Source organism: Anas acuta, chromosome 13 (assembly GCF_963932015.1).
Source record: "Anas acuta chromosome 13, bAnaAcu1.1, whole genome shotgun sequence".
Taxonomy (NCBI): domain Eukaryota; kingdom Metazoa; phylum Chordata; class Aves; order Anseriformes; family Anatidae; genus Anas; species Anas acuta.
This window is the reverse complement of record NC_088991.1, coordinates 19,476,185-19,484,837: the sequence shown is the minus strand read 5'-3', so window position 1 is coordinate 19,484,837 and position 8,653 is coordinate 19,476,185. Positions and strand designations below refer to the sequence as shown.

The window sequence follows — 8,653 nt, the reverse complement described above, 5'->3', positions numbered from 1 at the left end:
CATTTTCCAGCCTTTTTTAAGGCTTCAGGCCCCATCCATAAATTACAGCTGATGACAAAAGTGGAAGCTAACAGTGGCAAAATTAGGCCCACAGGCAAAATAATTATATATACAGCCTTTAGCAGTGAGGGAGAAAGCCATCAATCAGCCCCCAATTATTCACTAGTTAATCAGCTCTGCCCTTCCTTTATTGAAGGGTTACAGTGTAATTAAGTTGGCAGCATCCTTTTAATTCATCAAACATACAACACATGGCGGTGTTTGCTGCAATCAGGGGACAGCACCTTTGTGTGCCTGACCCCTGGCACTGCTGCAGGAGACGAGGGAAACTTCAGAGGTAAGAGAGACTATTTATGCGGGAGCACAGCGCGCCAAGCCACCGCGGGGCTTGGGCAGGGCGTTCAATAGCATTGCTGCGTTTCAGTGCCGTGCAGGCAGCAGAAACACACGCATCCACGCCTACATCAACTCAGCGGTGGGGAGACCCCTCCAAAAAACTTGGCTGGCCGCAGTGAGCGGGGTTATTCCTGTATCACTCAGAGCGGGTGGCTCCGGAGCGCTGCAGCGGTGAAGACGCCCTGGATCCCAGCAAAGCCTCCCCAATAATGGGGCAGCAGCAGAGAGCCAAGCATCACTCGGGGTCCCTGCTTTGGTAATGGACCTCTGAAAGCATTTTGAATGCTCCCAGGCCAGCAAAGCAGATGCGAAAAACAAAGTTTTAATCTGTGAATGCATACAACAGCTATAGCTTCCGTATCTGTCTCACTTATATTTCTATATAAGCTTAAGTAATGCTATATGTTCTTCATGTCCCTTTTCTCCCCATATTTACCTGCTCATAAATCTGTTTTCCTGCCACATATGCCTCCTGCTCACTGCATCCTTAGAGATGCAGAATGTCCTAAGTGTCCTTGCTACCTTGCAGATCAGATACCAAATTATTTATTCATAAACAAGCTCTGTGTTTCTAACCTCCTTGTAATAATGAAGTGTTATACAATCATTGGCTATACTGCATGATATGGGCAAACAAAACCAAAAACCTCAACATCTGAATGCACTGGGAATCTCAATGTTCAGAAGCGCTGGCTTTTTTGACAAAAATATTTATTCCTCTCAACTGAAAAAGCATTACCCTGGTGGACAGCTTTTAATGGTTATTTTACCTCATACAGGCTGACTGAAGACATTTGCAAGTTTCTCACAATTTACCAAAATCCCTCTTCTAAAGATGCAGAAATTGGTATTTTACTTTATTCTGGCTATGCCGTTTTGTTTCACTGGGGGGTGGCAGCCCAGAATCATGTCTCTGCCCAGAAATCTCTAAGGTGTCAGTCAGCAGCTTCCAACTGAGATTTGCCATGAGTCTAAAGGAACGTGGACCTTTCCTGGTTCTTTAAATCCAATCTCATTGCCATAATTTTATCCGTTTCCATGCTGAAAGGGAAACAAACAACCAGGGAGGCCAATGCTGATGGAGCTACTGGGGGACACCAAGAGCACAAACGCAGCCAGGCCTGGCCCTTCCCCTGTCAGCAGCCCCTCTATTCTTTGCCCCACTCATTTGCACATTATCTGGAGCTTAAAGACTTATGATGGTGGGCCACATAAAACACAGATGTCCTGTGTGCTATTCTCTCTCTCAGCAATTTTACCCCATCAGATACCCTACTGCATGCCGAATTTGCAAGGTTCATTCTCCAGAGTTGGGAGCTCAGATGAAGAGGGAAGACTGAACGTGAGAACATTGACTCTCCTGGCCAGGAGCTGTCACCATCTTTGTTAGTCGGATGAGTTCCCCCAAAGCTAAGGGAACCTGATTTTCTGAAGTTACTTTGGCTCTTTGACCATTAAATACCCATTTGGATGCTGCCTGAGCTTTGTTTGCCAGATCCCACAGAGGAAGACCTCTTGCCAGCTGCCACTAGCAGAGCTCCTTGCCATCCCACCCATGCTGGAAACTGAACTGAATCAAGCCGCTGGGTGTCAAAGTGAGCTACAGAAGAATCTGTCCCCTCAAAGAAATTTTCATAAAGCAAAATTCATATTCTTGCTAACAAAACACTTGTCAACAGTAAATTAGTGTTTATTTATTTGTTGAATGCACACAGCTTTTTACTTTATTTTTTTTTTTTCATTACAGAATCTTGGGCTAAACAATTTAGATCCTGCATTATCTCAATGTCAATAACTATCATTTTTTTTCCTAAAGAAAAAGCATGCCATATTGCAGACAACCTAAAGTCATAACTCAAGACAACACAATCATGTCATAATATAATTTTATACAATGAGATTGTATCTGTTGTTATTGAGGGTCATTGAATTCCGTCTGTCAGTGTTATTTTATTGAATAGGTTCAAGTAATAGTTTGTGCTGATTATCAGAAAGTATGTTTAAAAACTGTCACTGTGTTTATATCCTTCAGGGTTGCATTTAAATTATGTAGATAAACAGGATCAAGCGGTGTGTACTGCAATGAAGTACAGTCCTTGATAGAAATTTCAGAATAAAATTTATGTGAAAATTTCTGGTAGAACTTTGTACACACTGACTCTGTTTTATATGAAAAAGGTTGAATACATAAAGCGCACGTGGATTTTTTTGACATAAGCATAGAGTATAAGACTTAATGTAATATATTCACAGTTGACAAACAATGACCAAAAAGGAAAATCTTCATTATCCATTATGAAAAGTTATACCCAAGCAAGAAGTAATTTTTAAAGGTGACTTAATTCAAATTTTAAAAATATTCAGAACTTATTCAAACCTATCACAATCACATGGGCAAGGAAAGATTTTTTTAAACAAAATTTGTATTACGGTAAACTGCCATCTGCAATTTTCAATCATGCAATAAAATATTTCTTAACAGTGATTATGTATGTAAACCACATCATATTTTTTCCTAACTACCTAATTTTTCTATTTTAATATACAATTTAAAATTCATTGCATCTTGGTTAATTAAATAAATTATCCATTTGGAAAAAAAGACAATTCAGTGTGCCTACTGGAGCTGAACACAACAGTGCAAGTTGCAATTGTATATTTTAATTTGAATAATGTTTTGTTTTCATATATTTTCTATTAAGAGTATTTTAGTCATGTTTCCATGAATGTGTTCACTTTTTCACAGGCAATTTTTAAGTAACAAGATAATGAACACTAAGGAAATACAGATTATGTTTGAATTTGTTCTCTTAGCTATTTGGCTTAGATAATATACTAAAGTATAACCAGAAAAAGCACTAGCACTCCCACTAGGTTTCCAGTGAAGATACTGCACTCTGGTTAAGCACATGATTTTTCTGTTGGTGGTGAGATAGACAGGACAGTGCCAAATTCTGCTGAACACAGTGGCAATCTATCTGCTATTTTATAGCGATAGCTGTTTCCTTAAGAATAACACAAAGTTACGTATTACATAGCTCAGAGAATTATATATATATATATATATATATATATATATATACACACACACACACCAAAAAACAAAAGAAAATTCAGTCATCTTCAGCTTTTACATAATCTCGCTTATGGTACACAATCAGTTTCTGTCTGGATATTCACATTTACTTACAGAGAACATCAAATGATTTCAAGGGCACCTCCTAATAGTTCCCAAGATGACTTTGAATCTAAACACATTTTCTATAGTAGATACATGGAGGGTAGGCTGGAATTAGAGGGCAAAATGCCTTGAAGCAGTCTGGTTATACTCACACAACTCTTTCTCCTCCGCCAAGAAAATACAGCTTAAATGTAAGCTACCTATTAATATTATGGAAAAGAGATTATTTGGAATACTTACAGAAACAGAGCAACCATAGTGAGCATTACCAACATTTATATAACTGATCAATCTGGAAATTGGAAATTTGCATTAACTACTGAACAGTCACAAAGTGAGTATGAACATGCATATTTTTTCACGGTCCAAAAAAATTACATTATTCCTGACTTTCTAAGCATGCAAGTTGAAATAACATGAGAAAAATAAAAATTCCCCACAGACAGTTGCAAAAGAGGAAAAATAGATGTAGGCACGTATGCAAATTTTTTATATATCCATATATACATGTATATATATTTATTTATTTATTGCTTTGGTTAGCACATTTTCCCTTTGGTGAGAGGTGGTCCTCAAAGAATGTGGACATTTTCACACAGCAACTCTGCCTACCTGTCAATCCTTGACAAAAATATATCACATTCACATGGCCTTTTTCCAAAAGTAGAACCCAATAAATTAGTTTATTAAAAGGATAGGAGCTACAAAACCTGTACAGCAGAGAATCAAAGGGACTCATCCTACCAGTCAGTGCATCCCTACATGAGAATACCTGAGAATACACAATACCTGAGAATAATAGGCATGAGCTCAACAGTGCAGAGGCAAAAAATTTTGCGTTCCCTTCCTACAAACTTAGAGAATATTAAAAAATAGCAACCTTATTACATATATAAGATGGCTGCATGCCTCTTAAGAGAGGATTTTTCCTTGCATCCACACAGCAAGGATTTGTGTTTAAGCCTAATACATTAGACTCATTTGTTTTGTTGAGTCTAGCTAACGGGATGAAGACAAAGTGACTTCCAGGCAGGAAACCTTGTTAATCAAAACCAATTTGGGCTGCTTGTACATGTTGTTCTGACTTTCTGCATAGGAACTTCCATTTTTCACCAGAAATGTACATGTATACAACTAAAAAATTACCACGGGCTATGTTTCATTTTTTGGACAGCTACTCATAGACCGAGTACAGTAGTATTTTTATCTGAGATATCACCTATACATACACATTTTTTCCTCCCTAAAACAATCCCCTATATTTTGCAAAAGGCTTTTCTACAAGAGAAGTTATTTCCAGGATGTAGTTACAAAAGGATTTCTTTTTAAATATATTTTGCAGAAATTCATGTAACTTTGCTTGCTTGCTGAAAGCCAGGTTTCATCCTGGAGAGAAGAAAAATAAAAAAAAGAGAAGAAAAACTAAACACCTAAAAACATGATTCAAGCAGAAAAATTCTGCATGTTGTGGATGTTTGTGGTACCTCAGTGATTGGTAGCTTGAATGTTTTAATGCATTGCCTTGGAGTGGAGGACTTTGCCACAACTGAGGCAGCCACTGGAACGCAGTAAGTGGCCAATAAATATTAACATCATGATTTCTTTGGAAATGTCAGAATTTATGCAAACTATTATGATTATATGCCACAATAAAAGACACTCAGGAAGAAGCTGTTAGTATTAAAACACAGGCAACAATAACCACCAAAACAGTCTCATGTTTGCAAGTGAGGAGTAAATATAAATTTACCAGGAAAAATTTGTTACCAGTAAAAGCAGGAAGATGTTAAAGGCAGTATCTTGAATTTGCATAAAATACATAAATAAATGAATTCTTCACAGAATCCTTTTTTATTCTGATTAATAAATCTCCTACCGCTATAGGCCAAGCAAAGCCATTAGGAAAAGAGCCATATTTCCCCCTTTACCTGTTTACACAGTCCCCTGGCTTTGCTCTTGTGGTGTATTTACATTTAATTACGAGGCCAGAGTTAACACCTTACCACTGTATCTCTTCTACTGCTAACACTTCACTTATGTTTAAACTGCACGTTTTTCCTGGACTGACGAACGTATTAACGTATTGATATTACGGCTGGTATTCTTGAGCAGAATATTAAATGCTGACATCCCCAAAGCCCTGTTGTACTTGCTGCTGCCTAGCTGGGCTCATGCAGCACGCTTTTTATCGCGTTAGATAAGCACACTGGTTGTGCTCACTCCTGAATGCATGCAGCACATCAGGCACTTCCAACACCCCTGCCCCTTGCATGCCCTGACTCCTCGTCGTCCCCGCTCTTGGGAAGAGCAGAGTTTGTGCCAAGGCAGGCCAGTGTACAGCAAGTCAATCTCTCAAAGTCTCCCCATGTCCTCTTTTCTTTGCAAATTCAGTCAAAGCAGCTGCCAGATTGCCCGTGTTCACCCAGACACACGTCAAAGTCTCTGGTTTAGTCTCGGGGTGTAGATCTTGATCTGTTTAGCCTTCCTCAACATTGGGTTAAAATCTCCAAGCAAAACTAAAGATCTGCTTGAGGAGGGAGTAAAATAAATCAACAAAGTTTTGCACGGTTTCAAATGAATTATTAAATCACTTTCTGGAGTCCGCAGAAAGAAACCCAAAACTGCCCTTGGGATTTCAAACTCCAGTGAACTTGCTTAGTGCTCTGCATCCCTAACGAGTCCTGTAATCAGACCAAGTGGCTTCTTTGTGGACAATTTTTTTTTTCCACCACTCTAGTAAACACATCTCTTTTTATTCCACTTACTTTTGTTTGCACGGTCCGTGTATTTCTTTATCTGCGTTTTGAACTGCTGTTCAACTCCCCTCAGCATTTCTGAAGAAAGTCTGAACCTCAGTAACTCGGTACTCCCGAGGCAACCTGCAATAACAACCAGCGTAGGATTGTAAAGGATACTCGGTCAGGAAAGGGATTTCATTTCTAGTGGGCAATTGCAAACAACAAGGGAAAAATTATTATTTTTAAATTAAAATAAATACCTTAATGGTGTACTATTAAAATCATGTACCCAGCTTACACAGCCCCGAAAAAGAGGCTGCTATCAGATTTTCCCTCTTTAGGGATACACTCTTGTTACTAGCATGGGAACATTAATCACACAGACTGCCTGTTTGGGTTGCACTCAAAAAGCAGTCCCTTTATCCTCACAAATCCCCTGCCCAGTGCTGGAGGCACCTCTTCATCATGTGCCAAAGCTGCCAAGAGCAGAGCCAGGTTAGTGGGGCAGTCTGTTGGGGCAAAGAGGCTGTGGCAGAGCCACAGTTCACACACCTGCACTGTTCTCATTTAACAGGTGGGCCCGTGGGTACAAAACAAAATAAATAACCAACACCGTAAGCAGCAGTGCTGTCCTTTATTCTGCAGGCCACATTACTTACATACACTAAATAAGGCAACAAGAAAATAATGGCATGCAATAGAGTTAAAAGTGAATGCCTTTCTCCTTTTGTTGTCTATTAGTTAACAAAATGACATTATAGAGATGCTTTATGTTTCTATCGAAAGGGGAGACCATCTATCAAAGCTCATTTGAGCTATTGTCACTGCCATCAGACTTGTTCTCTTCTGCCACAAGTTGGAACAGGACTATCAGGGAGAGACGACTGATACAGGCAAATGATTTTGCATCGTTTGAGATACATACAGAAATATAATCATACCCAAGGTCAAACATTAGAAAAAGGTTGGGCATTTGGGGCAATGAAAGCAATGCTGTCAGATATTGAAATCTCAGCAGGAGATTCAGCTCCATTAAAACTGAATACACAATTACTTTCAGCTTGCTACTTTCCATGCATGTATAACTAGTTTGTTCATCTTGCTGCCCCTGTGTTAGGCAGAAAAGGTAAGATTGGAATATTTTGAGGATGGGTCTGATACTCCTTTCACCAGACTTTACAGAAGTGATAAAATGACTATATAACAGATATGCAACTGGTGAATAACTTGGACAATTAGCCTGGCTGGAAGAAACCTGACAGTTAGAGGTATCTGGCTCTGCCCAGGTACCTTCAAGTTCCTGCAAGTTTCTGTCTGACTTTCTGCGAGAGGCCTTCCAGAGGATGCTCCTCTGGTGGCCAAAAAAGTGCTTGGCATTCCTGCTAAGCAGCACCGTTGGAGTAGCATGAGTATAGACCAGGAAACTAATGAAAGATCATTTACAAAATGAATTTTAGGTGGATATTAAAATGGCAAAGGAGAAAGATGACAGGAAGGACTTGTTTTAGATGGACTCTGCCCTGGGCTGGAGGCAACACCACAGGAGCAGCAGAGCCTGCCACCAACACAGGGAAAGGGCGTTTGGAGAGCATAGACATGTTGCTGGACTTCAAACTCAGATCTTTTCAAAAGCTACACTAGATAACCACAAATAGGTATGAGATAAAGTTTATGTACTCTTGACTATTTGTGCTACACACTTTCAGTGCATCCCTCATGATGCGCATCAGATCTTAAAGAACCCAAACAGCCTTAAACAACAAGTATTTGTGGGAAAAAAAAAAAAAAATCCTTGTAGGGAATGTGCCCTCCCAGTCTGGGCTTTCTATCTACCAGCCCTCTGAGTTCCACTCCAGCATTTCAGGCTCCTGGATCAGTGACAGCCAAGTATTTGTGTTCTCAGGATCAGGCTCACGAGATAACCCTTAATTTATTTCTGAGATTTCTACCCCCAAACTCAAAATACAAACTAAGAATTAAATTTCCAAAACTTAAAGAAAAAATATTAAGATTATAAGATTATTAAAATATAAGAATTGTGGCAGTTGTCCATGTACTTCATGCCATCAGTTCCTGATTCACCATTTATAAGTAACATGCAATTCCATGTAAATCACATTAAAAATAACGTGTTTTGACACCTTAGTCTGCACAATAATACTCACAAAATTCCTGATTTACACACACACAAAAATAATTCAAGAAGCAATTATTAATAGTGCATATGGATTGACATTGAAGAGTTTTATTATTTATTAAAATTATAATAAAGGACATTTTTCATGATGTGCCCCTCACTTATTCCAATATGATGAACAGTAAGAAAGTCACTTACATT

The 8,653-nt window shown here is 38.9% G+C and overlaps 1 long non-coding RNA gene across 1 annotated transcript; it reads left to right on the top strand.

Annotated features, from left to right (window-relative positions):
- Positions 1–218: 218 nt before the first annotated feature.
- LOC137863721 (uncharacterized) lies at positions 219–2,529 on the top strand. The gene is made up of 2 exons (XR_011101077.1): positions 219–337; positions 425–2,529. It is a non-coding gene; the product is annotated as an uncharacterized lncRNA (long non-coding RNA).
- The last annotated feature ends 6,124 nt before the right edge of the window (positions 2,530–8,653 follow it).